Consider the following 24143-nt stretch of genomic DNA (forward strand, 5'->3'; position numbering starts at 1 on the left):
ATCCTAATTGAGCCCCCCCCCAAACTGGAACTCACCAGAACTGAGTTCTGGCGCCTCTCAGGTGGGTGCTATTGCCATTATGAGAACAAGAGAGGCATTCACAGTTAGTTCCAGCACCTCTTAATCTAGAAAAGTAGCACTGATTCGAACAACAACAACAACAACAATTTATTATTTATACCCCTCCCATCTGGCTGGGCTTCCCCAGCCACTCTGGGCCGCTTCCAACCAAATACTAAAATACAGTAATACATCAAACATTAAAAGCTTCCCTAAACAGGGCTGTCTTTAGATGTCTTCTAAAAGTTTGGTAGTTGTTGTTCTCTTTGACATCTGGTGGGAGGGCGTTCCACAGGGCGGGTGCCAATAATAAAAAGCTATGGCTTAGCTAATACTCTAGGGTTGCCAAGTCCAGTCGCTGACTGGGCTCATGTAATTTAGGGACTCTGAGCCATGATTTATGTACAGATTTTTATTTGAACACCACCGTATATGACGGAGGAGTCTCTTCATTTTTACCTATACATCTCTAGCAATATTTTGGGGTGGCTCTGAAGGACACGGGAGATGTGGGCAGCAGTTTCCTCTAGCTTATTTGGTGGTACAATGGACTCATTAATGGGAGAAATACAAACAGATTGAAAGATCACCTGGATGCTGCACAGAATGCATTGGATAAGAACATAAGAAGTACCTACAGGATCAGACCAGTGGCCCATCCAGACCAGCATCTTGTTTTAACACCAGCCAACTACATCCCTGGAGGAAGACAGAAAGCAGGTCCTTAGTGTAACAGCACTCTCCCGACTTGTAATTCTCAGTAACTGGTTTTCAGAGGCATGCCTTGAGGGCTGGGTGTCAGGGACCATGCTGAGGAGGGCTGCACTGAGGAAGAATGGTGGGAGCCACCCCTTCCTCCTGAATCATCCCAGGAGCAGGAGGACAGTATTGTAGCCTTATTGGACTTTACCAATTGGTAGGGTGAGCGTTGCTCCCGGATGGGAGGAAGGAAGCCAAATGACACCGAGGGTTGGTTCAGAGAAAGAGTTTATTCTGCTCTCCGGATAGCAGAAGGCACTTGTGTGGTCAGCTCACAGCAAGTCCAAAGAAATGAGAAATTTCATGCAGTATATACCGTATTTTTTGCACCATAACACTCACTTTTTTCCTCCTAGAAAGTAAGGGGAAATGTCTGTGCGTGTTATGGAGCGAATGCCTGCGGGTGGGGGTGGGGATCTGCTGCAGTCGTGAGCAGAGGATCCATGGTTCCCCTTCCTTCCCTCCTCCGTGGTTACAAAGCATGGATCCACATGGATCCTCAGGATTTTTGCATTGGGCTACTCCAAACTCACTGTCAGATCACATGTCTGTGGCCACAGCATGAACCACAAAAATCATATATCCACTATTTTGTTTAGAATTTTTTTCTTGTTTTCCTCCTCTAAAAACTACGTGCATGTTATGGTCTGGTGCGTGTTATAGAGCGAAAAATACGGTATATCCTCCAGGCACCCTCTCCCCCCTTCCCCAGGAATCCAGCCACATCAGCTTATACACGCAGGTTGACATCACAGATGTTCCTGCTCCGGTACTCTTAACCATAAAAGGGTTTTCCTTTTCCTGTACTCTTGACCATATAAGGGTATTCCTGTTCCGGCAATCTTATCTTGGAGTAAGAGGTCACCAACTCCTGGCGCCGTTCCCAGGTGGCTGACAAGGTCTGTGCCTCAGTGTAAGATAAGACCCAGATGCGCCATCCCTGCTCCACTGGAACAGTCAAGGCCATACATTGCCGCCATGGACTGATAAGGGAGATGGCTTTGAGCACTTGTTTATACAACTGGGTTTCTGTTATGCATTTGCTGAACAGCTCAAGTTAATGCATTTTAGAAATGCTCCCTTGGAGAAGGAAAAATGCGGATTTTGGGTCAGTTTCAAACTGACTGAACAGAAACCCATTCCTTCAGTATAGATTTGGAACAGTGGTTTGCAGAGGGACATAGTTCAGAAGGCAGGGAAATACTGGATGGGGAATAGCTAGCAGAAGAAACACTAGAAAAGAGAGAGTTAACAGATTCACAGTCTCTGGATAGTATACGCCGGATCTTCTTTCTTCTTCTTTGGTGATCACTTGTAGCCGAGTAAGATTGTCTTCCATAAACACGGTTTTAACAACGAGTCCGTAAGTGATTGTGGAGGCCAATTTTAGATCCACACGTACTTCCACAGTGGGGATACTGGTTTCCGGGCAGGAGTTGATCACGCTGGATAGCACGTGCTGGATAATGCATGCTCTAGATAGTCTCTGGATAGGGACTCTGGATAGTACACGCTGGACTTGATCTTTGGCGCAGGTATAGACATGATCAGACCCTGTGGTGGTGCCATGGTCCAATCACTACGCTCTGAAAGCTAGGATTGACTTCCCACCCACCCCTGCCTGGGTGGCAAGCCTATTTGGGCTTACCCGCGAAGGCTGATAGATCCTGATGGATTCCGTCAGGACTTGCGGGACCCTGCTCCCCCTAGCGGCTCATTAGATGAGCTCGTTGAGGGTTGGAATAACTGGCTCTTGGCAGCCATCAATGAGATCGCACCTAGGCGCCCTCTGCGACCCCACTGAAACAAGGCTCCTTGGTTTACCGAGGAGCTCTGGAAAATGAAGGGAGACCTTAGATGGCTACAGTGAATATGGTGGCGTGCTCGTGATGGAGCCTCAAGAACATCTTATAGGATGCTTATGAAAGCCTATGAGATGGCAGTGAAAGCTGCTAAGAAGTTTTACTTCTCAGCTTCCATCGCATCCGCTAGCTCTCACCCGGCACAACTTTTTAGTATAATTAGGTCTTTAACGTCCCCTGAGGAACAACCGAATTTAAATACGAATTTGATTCATAGCTGTGAGACATTTTCGAGCTCGGATAAAGTCTTGCTACTCCACCGCCAATTTGGATACAGCAACAGAACTGGAGGCACCTCGATGGTCTTTGGGTCCTACACTGGACCACTTCGACCAGATACTCCCAGCCGATGTGGACAGACTACTCCAAGCTGGAAAGCCCACCACTTGCTCCCTTGACCTGTGCCCGTCCTGGCTGATTAGAGTGTGCCCGAAGGAGGTGCGGGTCCCCTGGGGTGATATCATCAATTTGTGTTTTTTTTAAATAAATGTTTATTGGATTTTCACAAATTAAAAAAAACACACACAATACACAATACAAACATACATACATACACACACAAAAACAAACATGTATAATTTCGAATCCTTCTTTTCTTAAAACGTACTTCACCGACTTCCCCGTACCTCCCCTTTCTGCATCCCAATTCCCAAATTTGTTTCAGCAAATCCTCCGTCTTAATTTTATCTAATTTTTCCTTGTTCTTTTCTTTTACTTAATCTTTTACAGCTGTAATCCCCTATTTTTTGTAACCGCAACATTTTAGCACTCATTAATTTTACAATATTTCTTAAGATAAATTTTAAATTTCATCCAATCTTCTTCCGCCGTCTCTTTCCCCTGGTCTCGGATTCTGCCAGTCATTTCAGCCAGTCCCATGTAATCTATCACCTTCGTCTGCCATTCTTCCAGAGTGGGTAGGTCTTGTGTCTTCCAATACTTTGTGATGAGTATTCTTGCTGCTGTTGTAGCATACATAAAAAAAGTTCTATCTTTCTTTGACACCAATTGGCCAACAATGCCCAAGAGAAAGGCTTCTGGTTTCTTAGGGAAAGTACATTTAAGTACCTTTTTCCCAATATTTTGGCCATTTGGCCTCCATGCTAAGCTTTTTCATGGCTTTTGCCTCCATTGGCAACAACCACCTTGGGGTTTTATTTTCCAACAAATCTTTATATCTAATCCAAACATTATATAATGCTTTCCTAACAATATGATTTTTAAAAGCTTTATGAGCTTTCACCTTGTCATACCATATATATGCATGCCATCCGAAAACATTGTTAAAACCTTCCAAATCTAAAATGTCTGTATTCTCAAGAAGTAGCTAGTCTTTCATCCAGCAGAAAGCTGCTGATTCATAGTACAGTTTTAAGTCCAGCAGGGCAAATCCCCCTCTTTCCTTTGCATCAGTTAAAATCTTAAATTTTATTCTGGGTTTTTTGCCCTGCCAGACAAACTTCAAAATATCTTTCTGCCACCTCTTGAAGCAATCCATCTTATCCACAATTTGCAATGTTTGGAATAAAAACAACATTCTAGGCAAAACATTCATCTTAATAACAGCAATTCGGCCTAACAAGGAAAGCTTCAAATTTGACCATATTTCTAGATCTTTTTTAACTTCTGTCCAGCATTTCTCATAATTATCTTTAAATAGATTCACATTCTTAGATGTCATATTAATCCCCAAGTATTTCACCTTCTTAATCCACAGTTAATATCATCAATTTGTCCCTTGGCACAGGGACATTCTCAGGGGAGTTGAAGGAGGCAGTGGTGCGCCTGCTCTTAAAGAAAACATCATCAGATCCTCCAGATCTATCCAATTACCGCCCGGTTTCGAACCTCTCGTACCTGGGTAAGGTAATTGAGAGAGCGGTTGCTGAACAGCTTGATAGGTTTCTGGGTGAAACATTGGCCTTGGATCCATTCCAGTCTGGCTTTCACCCTGGACATGGGACCGAGGTGGCCCTGGTCGTCCTAACAGATGATCTCTGTAGGCAGCTGGACTGAGGTGGGTCTGGGCTGCTGTTTCTTCAAGATCTGTCAGTAGCCTTCGACATGGTTGACCATGAACTTTTGGACCATTGCCTTGCAGACGTGGGGATTCAAGGCACAGTCTTACAATGGCTGCACTATTTCCTTTCAGGTCAGGGACAGAGGGTGGTGCTAGGGGAGGAGTTGTCGTCGTGGTACCCCTTGGCGTGTGGAGTGCCACAGGGCGCAATCCTCTCCCCAATGCTCTTTAACATCTTTATGCACCCTCTTGCCTAGCTTGCTCGGAGCTTTGGGCTGGGTTGTCATCAATATGCTGATGACACCAACTTTATCTGTTGATGGATGGCCATCCTGATTCAGCCGCAGATACACTGACCAGATGTTTGGAAACTGTGGCTGGATGGTTGCATGGGAGCCGGTTGAAGCTAAATCCTTTAAAGACAGAAGTCTTCTGGTTGGGTTGAGACGACATGGGGTTGGGGGGTAAACTCCTATCCCTTGCAGGGGAGCAATTAGTGCCAGCACCTTCTGTCAAGACTCTGGGTGTAACCCTCAACACCTCCCTCTCTATGGAGGCGCAAGTTACAGCTACAGCAAAGGCAGCATTTTTCCATCTCCGTCGTGTCAAGCAGTTGGTTCCTTATCTTTCTCACCCTGATCTAGCCACTATGATCCAAACCACCAGGATTGATTACTGTAACTGACTCTATGCAGGGCTTCCCATGAAGGTGACCCAGAAACTCCAGCGGGTGCAGAATGCTGCGGCAAGACTACTTATAGGGTCTTCACCATGGGTCTACATCCAACCAGTGCTATATCAGCTGCACTGTCTCCCAGTGGAGTACAGGGTTAAGTTTAAGGTGCTGGCTCTAACCTTTAAAGCCCTATATGACCTGGGACACTTGTACCTATAGGACTGCCTCTCCTGGTATGCCCCGCAGATGACCTTATGGTCTACAAACAATAACATCTTGGAGGTCCCTTTTGCATTACTTTCTATGGAAAAGCACACCTTGGTTTTGGAATGCTTTGGTTTTGGAACGGACTTTCAGAACAGGTAGATTTTGAGAACCAAGGTACCACTGCACAGCAATTTCTTGTGTGGTCAAGGTACAATAATTACACAGGAACCAAAATAAAATACAGACTACAGCTTCACTTTTAAACTTTAATGAAAGAAAGCATTGATATGTAAGGTAAAACAATTATTACAAGCTATTATTCTCTGCATGCAAAACTAGCAGTAATTTTACTATTTCTGCATGCAAAACTAGCAGTAATTTTAACTATTATTATTGAACTCTATCTGGATTGGCCACCTAGAACTCCCACCAGTCCAAACTACTTAAAAGCTTTGCTACATTCCAGTTACATTGCAATGTTCAAGAAAGAGAACAGAAAACATTTGAGCTCTCCAACCAAGGAGGGGTTGGGAAGAACAGGGTTCCATGAGCTCCAGAAAGAGATGAATTGAGAATCTGATGGACAATGACCTAGGAGAGTCTGGATGGAAGTAGCTCCAGCCTCTCCCCCTAACCATCTTGACTGTGAGTATGGGATGGGATACTCTAACAAGGCAATTAAGGACTGACCTTGAGACATTTGAAGGCAGTCCTGTATCGAGAAGTTTTCAATGTCGGATGGTTTTATGTATTTTTATATTCTCTTGGAAGCTTCCCAGAGTCTACAGGCCCAGGGTGTGCAGCCTTCCTCTGCTCAAGTGAGCTACCAATTAAGGAGGCCACACAGTGGAATGAGATCAAATCAGACCACAACTTTATTGACTACAGATGAAGTAGTTTGCCTATAGGCATTGTGTAAGCATTTATTGTCTGCCTACCGGAAATGACATCAGGGTCAACCCGGCAGTGGGGAGTCCCATGACTTACATCAAATAGGGGGATCCCTGCAGGGATCCCCACCCCTAGGAACACTGAGGCCCAAGCCCTTCCCCCCATCTGGGCAAATGGACAGAAGCAACTCCATCATGGACCCCTTTAACAGCATACCCTATTTCTGGAGTGGAAGGCCAGGGGACAACCCCCCCCTCCAACCAAGGCTAAGCTTACCCAATGCCTAAACCACCAAAGTTGTGACGATTGGGGTTTGTTGCTTTTCTGTGTTTGCTCTGTCATTTGAATCACAATGGCAGGAGGAAGACCAGACATCCCTCAAAAGCAAAGGGTATGAAATGTTCTAATATTATGTTTTTCAAAGGAGAAAGTGAAAGAGAAGGAGAAAGATTGGCTACCCACCCTTTACCAAGAGGTTTCTGGATGGGTTAAAACAATATAAGAATAGAACAGTAAAATCAGTCAAAACACATGTCATCATCACAGCATTGTATTTTAACTTTATCTTCTTCTAGTCCGCAGAATTTTTCATAATGACCTTCGCCACAAAATTTGATCTGCAACTTGTTTGTTGGATCTGGCGAGAGAAAGAGAAGTGCTTATGTTGATACTAACTAGTGAGTCAAGTCCATAGTTCATACCAAAAGAACAGAAAAAGCTTACAGCACATTGAAATAAATTCCATTTTAAGCTCCATTGACAAATGCATACCTAAAACTGATTTTTTCCCCATGCTAAAACAACTAAAGTGTCAACATTAAAATAAAATAATGTTAAAACATGTGCAAAATACATGTCCACATAAAACAAACCCTTAAATCTCAGAATTTCCACCACTGTTGTCTAAGATAAATCCCAAATCTCTTTCCTTCAGACTGAAAAATAGGCTACTTTCCAAGTGACATGCCAGTTAGTTCCTTGAAGCAGAAACCTTACTTTCCTGCCCCTCTCCAACATTTCATCTTCTTAAGCAAGGTCCCTCTATGTAATGTGGTTTAATATAAGACTATAGCTGGCATTTAAGACTCTAATGAAGCAGCTTTTCCAGTACTGCTGGAAGACTGTTGCACAGTCTGTCTTGCATTGATATGTCCATGAATCTCCCCACCTGCATCCTGGCCCCAGTTTTATTCAACATCTACATCAATGATATGGTTAACTGTTTGTCATCTCCGGACTTCCACGCCCCCAAACTGGCTGACAAAGCAATATCAGTGCTTTTGTACGCTGACGATGCGATACTCCTATCTCGAACAAGAATAGGCTTAAATAGGCTCATAGGTGAATTCTCAGCATACTGTAGGAGAGAGCAACTTGCAATAAACTATCAGAAAACCAAAATCATGGTTTTTGCAAGGAAACACAGACAGTACAGCTGGAGGATGGATAACCAGACAATTGAACAAGTCAAAGCCTTCAAATATCTGGGTATCGTTTTCCAGTCGACCGGGTCCTGGGATGTCCATCAAACATGTGCCAAAGAAAAAGCTGCTCAAAGCATCAAGATGCTGTCCCGCTTCTTCTACACGAAGGGGGGCAGATACATCCCAGCAGCCCTTGAAGTTTTCCAAGCAAAACCTCTGGCGCAGTTACTGTACGGGGCGCAAATCTGGACGGGGAACCATTGCTCCAGTCTTGAAACTGTCCAGTCCAAATTTCTAAGGCAGATACTCGGTGTCCCCTCCTGTGTTCCAAACGCAGCATTACGACTCGAGGCCTGCCTTCCATCTGTGGAAACGCGGACCTGGCAGAGAACATTTAATTATTGGCTTCGTCTTAATCTGAATCCTCCTGGTCTACTGCCGTTAGTAATGCAAGACCCTCACAAAAGCAAGTGGTTTAAAACTGTGCATCAAAAACTCCTTACATGCGGCCTGCACTCACAGTCCCTACTATCAATGGGCCTCATTAAAGCAAAGAGTCTAATAGGCCAGCGCCTGAAAGACATTGAACGACAAAACAACCTGACTATCTTAAAGAAACTGTGCCCATGGTATACCTACTTTCCTCCTTCTCATTTTGACTCTCCAGCCTCATACTTGTCTAAACTAACCATCCCAAAATACAGACGTGCCTTTACATTGGCTAGATGGGATGTTCTTCCCTCTGCTGTACTCGAAGGGCGTTACCAAAAGACTCCATTTGAAAAACGACTCTGCCCATGTGGAGTTGGTAACACGGAAACAGTGTCCCACGTCCTTCTTTCTTGCCCCCTTTACAAAGACCTAAGGAATGAGATTATTACTCCACTCATTCTCTCCAACCCCGGCCGTTCACCAGACATTACACTGTATTTTCTATTATCTGATACGGATAGTCAGATAACAGAGAAGGTCGCGAGGTACATCGAGAGAGCTGCGAAATTGAGGGCCACCATCTGAGTGACAGACCTGTTTACCCGACGGACCTCCTTTTGCCTGTTCTTTTCTTCCTTTTATCCCCATTCTCACTTTTAACTCTTGTATAGCTGTGGCCTGTTGGCTTTGCTAATAAAGTTTTGATTTGATTTGATTCCCCACCTGCACAGTTGAATCCACATGTTCAAAATGGAGCTGGGGAAAAGCTTTCTAATACTCCATTTTCATTGGAAATGTCTGAGTGCCTGCAGGTTCTGTCCCTGCCACTCACCACCTGGCCTTGGCGGGGCCTGACAGGCCTCATAGGGACTGCTGCCGCTGCTGCTGTTGTTGCCCAGGAGAACTCAGAACAGCACAGAGTTCTTTTAAATATGTTTTTTAAAAATTCTGTTTTTACCTTTTAAAATTATTTTTGGTGTGTGGGGGGTGGGATGGATGTTTAGTCGGGTTTGGGAATGTTTAATTTTGGTATGTTTGTAATTTTTACTGTTTTTGGTTTGTATTGGTTTTTGTGTATGTGTTTTTTTAAATTAAGTTTTATTTTGTTCTTAAGGGGAGGGGTCAGGGCTGCCTGGGAGTGGGTCCCAGCCAACAAAATGGCTGGGGCAGGTTCCACGGGGGGGGGGGGGGATGCACTGGGACAACCGATCTCAGTGATCATGGGCAGGAGGAGGAGTTATGCTAAGACCAGACCATGTCATTACCGAGGAGGCAGGTTTAGTCGTTGTTTGAGGACTATCCCTGCCTCCAGGTCCGGACGGATACTGGAATCAGCAAGGGATACCCACATGACCTGAAGGTGCTGCTATGCAATGCCAGGCCAATGATTCGTAAGACCACTGCCATCCATGACTGGATGGAGGACTTAACCTGGCATGTGTAACAGAGACTTAGTTGGATGAAGCAGATGGACCTGTCCTTGCCGCTGCTTGTCCACCAGGTTACTCTAACGCACAGCAACCCAGGCCTTGTGGGTGGGGAGGTGGGGTTGCAGTGATTTTTAGGAAGATGTTACTCCTTACATTATCAAGAGAATTCAGAGCCTGACCAGAAAATCATAACTGAATGTTGTAAATTTATTATGCACAGTAATTTTATTATGCACTAGCAAAACTTTGGGCTCTTCCATTTATTAAGCATTCACCCTGATCTGCTCAAGGTTATTCTTATTCTTTATTAACTCTCTATACCAACTTTTGTCCAAAGATCACTGGGTGCCTTACAATATAAAAACACAAACATACATACCATAATAACAAATGAAAACAAAGAACCTCCCCCCCCCCACATTTTTAAAGGCCATAGATTTTTTAATTAGCCAAAGGTCTGGGAGGAGTGGAATGTTTTTGCTTGGCATCTCAAGTTATATAATGATGGTGCCAGGAGAGCCTGTCTGGCGAGAGCATTCCACAAATGAGAAGCCACTACAGAAAAGGATCATTTTTGTCTTACTTCCTGCATAGAAAGCACATAGAGAAGGGCCTCAGATGATGACTGCAGGGTCCAGGAGGTCAATACATATGGGGAGTGGCCGTCCTTGAGGTCCTGAGCCATGTATGGTTTTATAGGTTAAAACCAGCGCTTCGAATTGGGTCCAAAAACTGACTGGCTGTTGGTGTAATTAGGCCAGGATTGGTGTTATATGCTCAAACTGTCTTGCCCCGGTGAGTAGTCTGACAGCTGAATGTGGGATGTGTGTTGCTTCCTGTTCCCCCATAAGTGACTCAGCAAATGAGTGTGACTCTATAAAAGCAGAGTCACGTGGCCATTTTGACTCAGTTCTGTTTGATTCAGTCCCCTCCATTTTGTTGGCTGCTGGCTCTCAGCCAGCAGCACTTGTGCCCATCCTCACAAAGGATGTAAGCCACGTTGTATGTTTGTAACCTGAAGCTTAAAGCCTGCCTTCCAGGATGTGTACTGTGAACAACTTGTGAGTAAACTTATTGTTAGACTTTTAAAGACAGACTTCTGAGTCTTTATTATATTTTAGGAGGAAGAAAAGGGGACACCAGAAATAATCCATCTGGGCAAGCCAGAGTGGATTAGTCATTTTGTGGAGATTCAAAGAAATCTATCAACTAGCTTCCATCAGTACAGAAGGGGGTTGGCTCTGCTACATCACTCACTAGTGGGAGTGAAGGAAGGATAACACTTAAGAAATATTTCCTTGCCAACTATCCTAAACATCCCCACACCGAATTCTTTTTTTTTTTTTATAAAATTTTTATTGGTTTTACAACATTTTTAAGAAAAACAAACAAACACTAAAAATGGCAAACATACACGTATAGTTTCAAACATATTTTCATAAACCTCTTTTCTTGGACTTCCCCATACCCCCCCCTCTCTGCATCCCAATGTCCATAGTTCAACTAGCAACTCCCAATTGTTACTTTCCAATCTCTATCATCTTAGTCCTCTTTTATAATCTGACCTTATATCCCTGTACCCCTTTGTTTCTGGAAACCACGGCATTTTAGCATTCATTAAGTTTATAGTAGTCCTTAAGATAGCTTTTGAATTTTCTCCATTCTTCTTCCACCGTCTCTTTTCGTTGGTCACGGATTCTGCCTGTCATCTCGGCCAGTATCATATAGTCCATCACTTTCATCTGCCATTCTTCCAAAGTGGGTAAATCTTGTGTCTTCCAATACTTTGCGATGAGTATTCTTGCTGCTGTTGTGGCATACATGAAAAAAGCTCTATCTTTCTTTGTCACCAATTGGCCGACAATGCCCAAGAGAAAGGCCTCTGGTTTTTTAGGAAAGGTACATTTAAGTACCTTTTTCATTTCATTATAGATCATTTCCCAGAAGGCCTTAATCTTCGGGCATGTCCACCAAAGGTGATAAAAGGTACCTTCAGTCTCTTTACACTTCCAACATTTGTTATCGGGCAAATGATAGATTTTTGCCAGCTTGACTGGGGTCATGTACCACCTGTATACCATTTTCATAATGTTTTCCTTTAAGGCATTACATGTATCTCCACAGCCAGATATCTCCCTTGTTCATCTTTGAATATCATTTTTGGAGCCCATTTCTCCTTCACATATATTACAACTCCTCTCTTCTTAACTTTGTCTGATGAAATAAATTCTTGCCCTAGCCTTTTGTTTGAAAGTAATCTCCTATGGGCTCTGGTTATGTGAGTTTCTTGTAAGCATATCAAGTCCAATTGTTCTCTATTCAATATATGAAATACTTGTCTTCTCTTCAAAGGCCCATTGAGCCCATTACAATTCCAACTAAGGAATTGCAGAGCCATCTTGTTATTTTCCTAAGGCTCCTCCAACAGCTCCAAGTTGTTGCTCTTCTTCTGATGGTGGTAGTTTTTGTCCAAACGAGAGATTCAGGATATCCAGTGCTCTCCTCTGTTCTGCAAGTGCGTCCACAGTCCCCTTCTGTAAATCCTCCTGGTATCTTGCCAAAAATTTGTCTTTATCTTGAATTGTCTTTATTTTCACTTTCTTTGCCTTGTAGTCGAATGACAGTCCTTGTGGGAACTCCCACCTGAAGCGAATAGAATTCTTCTTTAGCAAGAGAACCAAGTCCTTGTAGAAGTTTCTTAAATCCAAAATGTATTTTGGGATGTCTTTAAAGATCTGTACAGCTGAATTTCCAATTTGCAAGGCCTTTTCAAAGTGTAATCCTAGTATTTTGTCTCTTTCCTCCTTGGATCTGAGTGTAATCAGACAGTCTCTCGGTGTCTTTCTATCTTGCTTTTTCCCCAGTCTAAAGGCAGTCGTAATTTTGAATTCGTCTTCCTCAAGGTCCCAGCAATCCGCAAACTCCCGTGTCAAATATTCCACAAGACTGTCTCTTTCATTCTCCGGAATCAGTCTTAATTTTAAGTTTCTCTCTTTCCTCTGTAACTCCCACAAGGCCAAAGTTGCATCATGCTCATAGACCTTCTTGGCAAGCGGCTCTAATTTCTCCTGTGTCTCTCCAGCAGTGGCTTTGGCCTCTTCGGCAATTTGGCGCGTGGTGGCGTTTTCCTCTACCAATTTATTTATAGATTCTGTATTCTGGTTTAATCTTGCTGATATTTCTGTTAATTTTTGTGTGTTCTCTGAAGTCTGTTTTGTCAAAGACTCCAGAGTTTGGTTTATCTTGAGCAGGGCCTCTGTCACAGCTTCCATAGAAACGGCTGCTCCTTTGTCTTGACCTGTTGTTCCTGCTGATCCGGCTGTTGCGCCTGAGATTGAGCCTCTTTTCTTTGCCTGTTGCAGCTGCAACTGTTGTTGTTGTTGTTGTTGCTTGATCTTGGCTCTTGTGACTATCTCTTCTTGTGGGCCACTCATGTCAAGGTCAATTCCCACGGGATTTATTCTCCCTTGGAAAATTCCACTGTCTTAAGCCGTGCCGAGCTTTACTTTATCCTCTAGAGGGAGCAAATCAAAATGGCCATAGAGCAAAATTTCCAAATACAAAGACAAAGGAGACAGTCCAAAAAGTAAGAAAAAAGGAGATTAACACAGTCAAAGTCAATGTTGCTAAATGCTTTTAACTTCAAATTGCCACAGTTGCCCAATTTATACTGTTTCTTCTTATAATATACAGTAGTCAGGCACTGTGGAAACTTTGTATCAAAGTATCGCTTCACAGGAAAAAGTCAGTTCAGTGTACTGAAGAGGCAGACCGTTTCGCACTTTCAAATAGATGAGACAGCAGAGGTTTTTCCCCCCAAATAAATCATGCAGTTATTGGTCAGATTCACCTCCCCTCTGCCCTGCTTGCTAGAGGGGAGATCAAAGGTTTAAATGTCCGGTTTAGCTGATCAAAGAGCGGGTTTAAACGGATGCAGGTTTAGAGCTCCGTTGCTTTCGCTTTCATGCAGTCGGGGGGAGGCAGACTTCCTTTGTTTAAATCTCCCCCGTTTTTAGCCCAATTTTTAAAATTCAAAGAGTCCCAGTTATTTTTCAGCTCTTACTCACGGGGAATCAGTCCAAATTTTCTTTTCAGGAAGGAATCGGCGCTCTCCGCTTATGGCGACGCGGCTTCACTTCGCAGGCTGGGTAGCGACTCTCAGCACCGCGCTCACTCCCGATGTCGATCCGTAGCCTTTAAAAAGGCTCTTTCACGGTACCGGGGGGCGCAAAGGTGCCCACCGAGTCTCCTTGTTCTCAGGCTTCAGCGCCTGGGATTTTAGGGGTCCCCCGCTTGCCGTAGCGGGTAAGACCCGAACTTGCGAAGCAGTCCTTCTCCGGAGCTCGGAGCTAGGACCGCCATTAAGCGCTGGCACCGACCGGAAGTCCCCACACCGAATTCTGGACCAGCTGCATTTTCCTAACTGTCTTCAAAGGCAGCACCACGTATAATGCACTGCCGTAATCTAACCTAGCAGACCCTCCAAGTATCCCTATTTTGCAGGGACGTCCCTGACTTTGAGAAGCTGGTTTCTGATTTGATTCTGGAATGTCCCGCTTTTTCTTAGGATGTCCCTATTTTCATCAGATAAATGTTGGAGGGTAAGGAGGACTCCCGAGCCGTCTGAAGGCAATCCTGTATAGGGAAGTTTTTTTAAAAAATGTTCAATGTTTTATTATGTTTTTATGCATGTCAGAAGCTGCCCAGAAGGACTGGGGCAACCCAGTAAGCTGTGTGGGGTATAAATAATAAAATTGCCATTGTGGAATGGGATATTCCCATTTTCATCAGAGAAATGAAGAGGTTACCAGAGCATAGAAGAGACAAGTGCTCATTGCAGCATAGAAAAAGAGGAACATAGAAAAGATGCCTTACCTTTAACTCTTTCTGCCATTACACAGAATGACCCGTCACATGTGACACCATTTGGTACACATTGCGGACCGTGGCAGGTGCCTGATGCTATCTTACGAGGGTTTTTCTGTTCTGCTCCAGGTTTCAATTGTAATAGTACAATGTGCCGAGCAGGCAACTCTCAACCAGCCTACAGATGAAACACAGTGGGTGACTTCTGGCCAGCCCATATTCCCGAATCATTGTGTTAGCAGCTTTCTTTTGTATCTCACTGATGCTCATAGTGGAATGAATGATGTGCACAGCCATGTGTTTATGTTCTCCATGAGTGATAAATAAGTGGTCCTTTCATATTGCATGTATCTTCAACTTTACTCAAAGATGTGGGACATGGAGAGACAACAGACATGCAAGACAGACTCTCATTCCTGGCAATCCCATGAACAGATATTCTGGCCACCTCCATATTTCTTGGAGCCAAACCGCATCCAATATGAGCTGATGCTTTTAATTGGGGAGAAGTAGAAGGTTGGCTCTGGAAATCAGCCCTGAGTGCTCACTGGAAGGACAGATCGTGAAGCTGAGGCTCCAATACTTTGGCCACCTCGTGAGAAGAGACGACTCCCTGGAAAAGACCCTGATGTTGGGAAAGATGGAGGGCAAAAGGAGAAGGGGACGACAGAGGATGAGATGGTTGGACAGTGTTGTCAAAGCTACCAGCATGAGTTTGACCAAACCGTGGGAGGCAGTAGAAGACAGGAGTGCCTGGCATGCTCTGGTCCAGGGGTCACGAAGGGTCGGACATGACTAAACAACTAAACCACAACAACAACAACACAGGAAGTTTGGCTGGTTAGTCAGTTGACTGAGGCCCTTTTATTTTGGAATCTGAGTGCAAAGACTTGGAGAAACAGACTAATATGGTACGGTTACATTAATACTTCCAGATGCTGATTGGGCTTATGTGATTTGTGTATGGGATTCTATTTGAACACTGCCATACATGATGCAAGAGTGTTATGCAGAATGGAGGATCTGCATTGTTTGTTCTGCCCTGTCGTATTCTTGCCTGTGTCTTCCGGAAGCTGGAGGGGCCCAGAGAGGGAAAGGAAATGCAGCTGAGCACAGAGGTCTGTTGCAAAGCATGGAATATGGCCCATATAAATAAGATTTCCTCAATTTTGAGGAAAGGAAAATATAAGGTACAGTGATTTCTTTTGTGATCAAGATACAGTAATTACACAGGAGCTAAAATAGAAAACAGACCACAACTTTATTTTTAAATTTTATTGAAAGAAATAATTGATGCGTAAGGTACAACAAATAATACAAGCTATTATTTTCGCCTCATTACTGCATGCAAAACTAGCAGTGATTTTAACTATTATTATTGAACTCTATCATGGTTGGCCACCTTTGCTACGTTCCAGTCACATGGCAATGTTCAGGAAAGAGAACAGAGAACATTCAAACTCTCCAACCAAGGAGATGTTGGGAAGAACAGGGTTCCATGAGCTACAGGAAGAGAGGAATTGTCACCATCCCTAGCACAGGTTATTGTAGTTGATAACATCTTCTGTGATTTGCCAAGTTCAAGCAGGGATGGGGAGTTATAAAGAGACCCACAAATCCTATCGACTGTGCAAATCACTGCTTGGTACCTGTCCAGTGGCATAGCGTGGGGGTGCAGGGGGGGCCGGCTGCACCGGCCGCAACATCTGGGGGTTAGGGTTAGGGGGCGCAAATCCTCGGGTTAGGGGGCGCAAATTACTTGCCTTGCCCCGGGTGCTGACAACCCACGCTACGCCACTGTACATGTCCATCAACTCTCCAAGAAACGACCCATTCCACCCCAATACCCAAGTCAATAGTGCACTTTTGCAAGAGGAACTTACTTTTCAAAATATCAGACAGTGAAGGAGTGCATAAATGAGTGAGCACAAATGAGTAGTCCTCCTCTTGGGAGCAGGAAGGAGAAACACAGTTGTGAACTGGATGAGTGTTTGATTAACAAGTATGGATAGCCAAATTGGGGGGGGGGGTTTCCTGTGCTCATGGAGGCTTCCCAATGCACTTAGGGAGCTGGAAAATCATCGGTCTAAGATATATGGCAGCCCTCCGCAAATACAGAAGACTCCCCAGGTCACACAGTCAGCCACCATTTTGTGGAGGACAATGAGCCTGTTGGGTGTGGAACATCCCCTGAATGTGATTATTAGACGTGGCATCAGAATGTATGCATGGGGGGTTTGTCTGTCATTTGAATTGCAATGGCAGGAGGAAGACCTGGGCTCCATCGAAAGAAATGATATGAAACGTTCTAATATTATGTCTATCAAAGGAGAAAGATTGGTTACCCACCCTTTTACATGGAAAGGCGAAAACAACTTAAGAATAGAATGATCAGTCAAAACATAAGTTGCTATTACAGCACGATACTTTCTTTTTATCTCCCGATGTCACCTCTGGCCCACAGAGTTTTTTCAAACTCCACATTCTTTGACGTAATTAGTCAATTTGCCATTTTGTCCTGGAGATAGATAGATAAGTGCTTAGGTTGATACCAACTAGTGAATGAAAAGAAATTTACTGAATTAGTCCATAGTCCATATCAAGAGAGAGAGAAAAGCTTTCTCCGCATTTTAAACTTCATTTAAAAATATGCACTTAAATAGAATTTTGAATTTATTTTGCTAAAACTACAAAAACTACTAAAATGTCAACATTAAAATAAAATGAACATTTATGAAAGATACATGTCCAATTTTTTTATTTTTAGTTTTAAACTTATATCTCAGGTCATTCTAGTCCCAGCAGAGAAAAAGGGAGATTGTTGACAGAAAAGACTTACCTGAAAATGTTTCTATCTTCAAGCAGAATGGTTACATGTCTTCTCCTTCGGTTCGCATGGCTTGCCAGGCCCCTTTGAAGAGCACAGTCTGCATTTCACAGCGTCTGTTGTAATAGACAGCATTTCGTTTGTGAAGGGACCAATCAATATTCAATGTCCAACTAAACTTGCATCTCTGTGTATAGATTAAGAGATGGAAATTGTTTGTGGCAAGCTCCTGTGCCCTGAGACTAGCAACACCTTCCACCTAGACAACCAGACCCCCTTTTCCAAAGATGGCACAATCTGTCCTGCAACTTGCAGTGTTCATGTTTTCATCAGGAGGCAGGAGAAAAGCAGCTTCCTTTCACAGGTAAAAGGGAATTGTAAAAGGGATTGTTTCGATTCAGCAGATCCAGTTCTTAAGGTGAAATCCTGAACCTTGGAGCCCATTTCAGGGGAGAGTTCAATTTCCTTTTTGATAATTGTCTGCGTGGTTGCCAAGTCCAGTTGCTGACTGGGCTCATGTAATTTAGGGACTGTGAGCCATGATTTATGTACAGATTTTTATTTGAACACCACCATATGTGACGGAGGAGTGGCGGATGCCTGATGCTATCTTACAAGGGTTTTCTGTTCTGCTCCAGGTTTCAATTGTAATAGTACAATGTGCTGAGCCGGTAACTCTAAACCAGCCTGCAGATGAAACACAATGGATGACTTCTGGCCAGCCCATATTCCCGAATCGTTGTGTTAGCAGCTTTCTTTTGTATCTCACTGCTGCTCACAGCGGAATGAATGATGTGCACAGCCATGTGTTTCTGTTCTCCATGAGTCATAAATAAGTGGTCCTTTGATATTGCATGTATCTTCAACATGGGACATGGAGAGACAGCAGGCTTGCAAGACAGACTCTGATTCCTGGCAATCCCATGAACAGAATTCATATTTCTTGGAGCCAGATAGCATCCAATATGAGCTGATGCTTTTAATTGGGGAGAGGTGGAAGTTGGATGGTTAAACAGTTGACTGAGGCCCTTTTATTTTGGAATCTGAGTGCAAAGACTTGGCGAAACATACTAATATGGTACGGTTATGTTAATACTTCCAGATGCTGATTGGCCTCATGTGATTTGTGTTTGGGATTCTGTTTGAAGACTGCCGTATATGATGCAAGAGTGTTGTGCAGAATGGAGGATCTGCTTTGTTGTATTTTTGTCTGTGCTTGCCGGAAGCTGGAGGGAGAGCAGGAGAGGGAGAGGAAGTGCTGCTGAGCACAGACGTCTGTTGCAAAGCATGGAATATGGCCCATACTTTTAAAATAGGCAGGAACAGAAAATATAAGGTACAGGGATTTCTTGTGTGATCAAGATACAAAAATTACACAGGAACCAAAACAGAACACAGACCACAACTTCATTTTTAAACTTTATTGAAGGAAAGCATTGTTGCGTAAGGTACAACAAATATTGCAAGCTACTATTCTCGCATTTGTTCTGCATGCAAAACAGGCAGTAATTTTAAGTATTATTATTGATCTCTATCTTGATTGGCCACCTAGAACTCCCTCCAGTCCAAACTACTTAAAAGCCTTGCTTTGTTCCAATTACACGGCAATGGTCAGGAAAGAGAAAAGGGAACATTTGAGCTCTACAACCAGGGAGGGGTTGGGAAGAACAGGGACCCATGAGCTCCAGGAAGAGATGAATTAAGAATCTGATGGGCATGACCTAGGAGAGTCTGGATGGAAGTGGCTCCAGCCTCCCCCCTGACCATCCTGACTGTGAGTATTGGTTGGGATGCTCTAACAAGGCAATTAAGGACTGACCTTGAGACATTTGAAGGCAGTCCTGTATCGAGAAGTTTTCAATGTTGGATGGTTTTATGTATTTTTATATTCTCCTGGAAGCTTCCCAGAGTCTACAGGCCCAGGGTGTGCAGCCTTCCTCTGCTCAAGTGAGCTACCAATTAAGGAGGTCACACAGTGGAATGAGATATAATCAGGCCACAACTTTATTGACTACAGATGAAGTAGTTTGCCTATAGGCATTGGGTAAGCATTTATTTCCAGTCTGCCTACCGGAAATGACATCAGGGTCAACCCGGCAGTGGGGATTCCCATGACTTACATCAAATAGGGGGATCTCCACAGGGATCCCTACCCCTAAGAATGCTGAGGCCCAAGCCCCTCCCCCCATCTGGGCAAAGGGACAGAAGCAACTCCATCACATGCCTCTTTAACAGGATACCCTATTTCTGGAGGGGAAGGCCAGGGTACAACCCCCCCTCCAACCAAGGCTAAGGCTACCCAACGCCTAAACCACCAAAGTTGTGACGATTGCTACAGGATTAGGCAAAACCTCCAGATCATAGCCAATTCACCAGGTAGGCAAATTCCTACCGGGCACCAACAATACAGCGACCACCACAGCCATAGCCAGGTCAATTCAATTTGTAAATGCAAAATGGGTGGGTTGATCCACCGAAGAATGCTAGACATCAGGGGCTGGCGTGGGCTGTTTTAAATCCCCCCGGAGTAGACCTGCAGTTGGCCCATTTGGCAGGCTGATGAAGAGCAGGATTTCAAACCAGGAGTATGAGCCGAAGGGGGTACCTAAAAGGGGGTAAACAGACATCTGGGGCTACACATTTAAGATGAGTGGGGATCAATTTATTATTATTTTTGTGTTATGGTTATTGTTATTACTACTATTACTATTATCACCAGTGGTGTACTAGTGGTGGCAGTGGTAGAATCACAGTCTTGGGGTGGGGTTTCTTGCTTTTCTGTGTTTGCTCTGTCATTTGAATTGGAATGGCAGAAGGAAGACCAGACATCCGTCAAAAGCAAAGGATATGAAATGTTCTAATATTATGTTTTTCAAAGGAGAAAGTGAAAGAGAAGGAGAAAGATTGGCTACCCACCCTTTACCATGAGGTTTCTGGATGGGTTAAAACAATAGAAGAATAGAACAGTAATATCAGTCAAAACACATGTCAGTTTCACAGCATTGTACTTTAAGTTCCTCTCCCCTTTGCGTTCCGCAGAATTCTTTATTCTGAGCTTTGCCACAAAATTTCAAGGTCTGCAACTCCTTATTTGGACCTGGCGAGAGAAAGAGAAGTGCATATGTTGATACTAACTAGTGAGTGGAGTCCATAGTTCATACCAAAAAAGAGACAACCTCACAGCACATTGAAATAAACTCCATTTTAAGCTCCATTACAAGTGCATACCTAAAACTGATTTTTTCCCCCATGCTAAAACTACTAGTGTCAACATTAAAATAAAATTAAGTTAAAACATGCGCAAAATACATCGCCACATAAAACAAACCCTTAAATCTCAGAATTTCCACCACTGTTGTCTAAAATAAATCCTAAATACCTTTCCTTCAGACTGAAAAATAGGCTACTTTCCAAGTGACATGCCAGTTAGTTCCTTGAAGCAGAAACCTTACTTTCCTTGTTCCTCGCCAACATTTCATCATCTTAAGCAAGGTCCCTCTATGTAATATGGCTTAATATAAGACTATAGCTGGCATTTAAGACTCTAATGAAGCAGCTTTTCCAGTACTGCTGGAAGACTGTTGCCCAGTCTGTCTTGCTGTGATATGTCCATGAATCTCCCCAGCTGCAAAATTGAATCCATGTGTTCAAAATGGAGCTGGGGAAAAGCTTTCTAATACTTTTTTTCATGGGAAATGCTTGGTATTTTTCATATTGCTGCTGCAACTTTGCACTTGCCAAGCAATGCCCAATATTTGGCAGCTCTGTCAATTTGTCTATTAACCACTCTGTTAAAAGGTGTTACTATTAGAGATTACCGCCCACACACTTCTGCGCTTTTCTGCTTGTGTGGCGGCACCTCGGTAAAACCACTTCTTACTGTTTGTAGCAGAATTTTCCCCAGAGGCAGAGGACAAGAACAGGAGTCATACTCAAATTCACAGTCAAGAGCTTCTTTATTGCTTGACTGGTTGCACAAGCATTTCTGTTACTCTTATGTACAAGCTATTTACATTCCTTCTTTATCTCTCCAGCACAGTATAATTTCAGTCCATTAATTAACAATCTTGACACAGCAAAACTCACAGTATCAGCAGCACATATTGTCTTCCTCCCCACCTCGTTGTTGTTGGGCGTACTGATGGTGTGTGATTTCCTGGTGCAGAAATTGCAACTGCAGCTTCCTCCCTTTATTTGCACCTCCAGCTGACACCAATGAAGCCTAGAGTACCACTACTATACACTAAAGAAAATTCTGGAACCCTCCTTAAAGCTTCCAGGAACTTTTGTCTGTTTCTTAAAGAATGTTTGCCTAACAGTTACTCCTTACATTACCAAGTGAATTCAGTCGCAGTCTCTATAGAGTTGGACGAGCCTGCTGTATAGGGAAGTTTTTAAAATGTTTAATGTTTTATTATGTTTTTATATCTTTTGGAAGCTTCCCAGAGTGGCTGGGGCAACCCCGTAAGATGTGTGGGGTATAAATAATAAAATTGCCATTGTGGAATGGGATATTCCCATTTTCATCAGAGAAATGAAGAGGTTACCAGAGCATAGAATAGGCAAGTCATAGTCACAGAAAGGCCTTCTTACCTGCCAATCTTTCTGTCATTACACAGAATAGCCCCGTACATATCAAATCATTTGGTTTACATGGCTTGCCAGGACCAGTTGACGTGCATTTTCTGCATTTCACAGCATCTGCTGTAGGAGGCACAAAAATTTGTTTTATTGTTTCTTCCTGAAAGCATTGAAAGCATCACCTTCACCCATTGGTCACTAAATCCGGGGCTTCATTAGGAGGTAGACGAGGGGTCTGAAGCCCCAGGAACTCCTACCACTTTCCTCATTTATATTAATTTTCTTTCCTGGATGTACTGCAAAGCATTGTACCAAGTGAGACCCCTTTTTTTTTTTCATTTGTGGAGGAACCAATTGATTTTCAGTCTCCCAACCCATAAAATCCTATAGGCACCCATAGCTGTCAGAATAGATCCTAGAGCAGTAGGATTTTTTCCCCCATCAGAAAGTCTGACCAAATTTTCATCTCTGCGGATGGGGAAACTGTATGCAGATTCCTAGCATGCTCCTGTGCCCTTAGTCTAGCAACACATTAAACCCAGACAAGGGAATCCTCTATTTTCCAAAGATGGTGCTCCCAATGAGCTCTAAACTATTGGGCTCCACTTTTAGACCTGGCAGAAACAGCTGGAATATACGCCCATTGGTCATATTCAGTGCACTCATGACGTTAGTGAAAGGATTGTGCCTTTGCAACAGAAGTTCTCCCTTTCACTCCTCCCCAATGCCTGCTTCGTATCATGCCCAAATTTTCCTCCGGCAGTTTGGGGAATGCACTGAATAGATTTAGGGCCTACTCAGGAGGTGGAGGGAAGTCCCATTGTGAAGGCACTAATGGCAGAACGTATTTAATGTTACATGAGACATTTTCTCTCCAACCATACACATATAAAAGGTAAAGGACTCCTGAACAGTGAAGTCGATTCAAAGGCGATGATGGGGTACGGTGCTCTTCTTGCTTTCTGGCATTTGTCCACAGACAGATTTCAGGGTCATGTGGCCAGCAGGACTAAACCACTTCTGTGGCAATGGAACACCGTGACAGAAGCAAGAGCGCATGGAAATGCCATTATCCTTCCCATCACTATGGTATCTATTTATCTACTTGCACTGGCATGCTTTTGAACTGCTACGTTGGCAGGAGTTGACAGCGAGCAACGTGAGCCCACACCGTCATGGGGATTTGAACCGCCAACCTTCCGATTGGCAAACCCAAGAGGCTCAGTGGTTTAGACCACAACACTACCCACATCCTACAGATATACCAGATGTTGGGCAGCCTGATTCACTCCTACATACATACATACAGAGCTGCCTTCCAGCATTTCAAGCTACCGGTCCATTTTGCCCCATTATTGTACCGACTCTCTTCTCCTTAAATTTTTCGACTGGAGATGCTAAGGGATTAACCTGGGGCTTTCTGCATGAAAAGCATGCACAATAACACTGAATTATTGCAGACCTATGGCAGAAGGCATTTCCCCCCACCACCCCAAAGTATATCTCTCCGGCTACTAATAGAGTCAACCTATGTAAAACAGTAGCTGCTTCTTCTTTTACCTCTTCTGGGATGGGGGTAATACTTACCTCCACTCCTGAGGCAAAGAAGAAAGCAGAATGTAAGTAGCCAGACCTGAAGCAGACGTGCCCTTCGATTACCAAGAAACAAGCTCTGCTCCATTGGAATGCCTTTTGTATGGAGAGAGAGCTTTGGAAGGCTAGCAGCTGAGAAACCGCAGGTTTCCAGGCCAGGCAGGAACACACTGTTCAGTCTGAGGAGCCGAGTTCAAGACATCCATTATATAAGGCCGAAAGGAACTTTCTTGGCTTCTTGCCTCATCCTGGTGGCCTTGAAAGGTCCCAGGAGCCTCTGGCAATATCCTGGGTTGACAGTGAAGAATAGCAAGGATGAAGGCAGTGGTTGCCTTGGGCCATTTCACGCACAAAGAGCTGGTTGTTAGGACAAATCCAAATGGGCTGAGGGATCAGCTGAATGCTGCACAAAACGTCCCAGATCTCATCTTTTGTGGAAGAATTGCTTGCTCCTTTCACTGGGTTCCCTGATCAGCTCTGGGTTTCAATTGTGACACGAAGATGTTTTGAGGAAC

At 43.8% G+C, this 24143-nt stretch overlaps 1 long non-coding RNA gene across 1 annotated transcript; it reads right to left on the reverse strand.

The window, feature by feature from the left end:
- Nucleotides 1-19989: 19989 nt before the first annotated feature.
- On the reverse strand, nt 19990-23810 carry LOC310702059. The gene is made up of 3 exons (XR_014523177.1): nt 23623-23810; nt 22048-22158; nt 19990-20551 (listed from the first exon to the last, which is right to left on the reverse strand). It is a non-coding gene; the product is annotated as an uncharacterized lncRNA (long non-coding RNA).
- Nucleotides 23811-24143: the final 333 nt, after the last annotated feature.

This window comes from Podarcis liolepis (genome assembly GCF_965112155.1).
Source record: "Podarcis liolepis genome assembly, chromosome: 2".
In the NCBI taxonomy this organism is placed as follows: domain Eukaryota; kingdom Metazoa; phylum Chordata; class Lepidosauria; order Squamata; family Lacertidae; genus Podarcis; species Podarcis liolepis.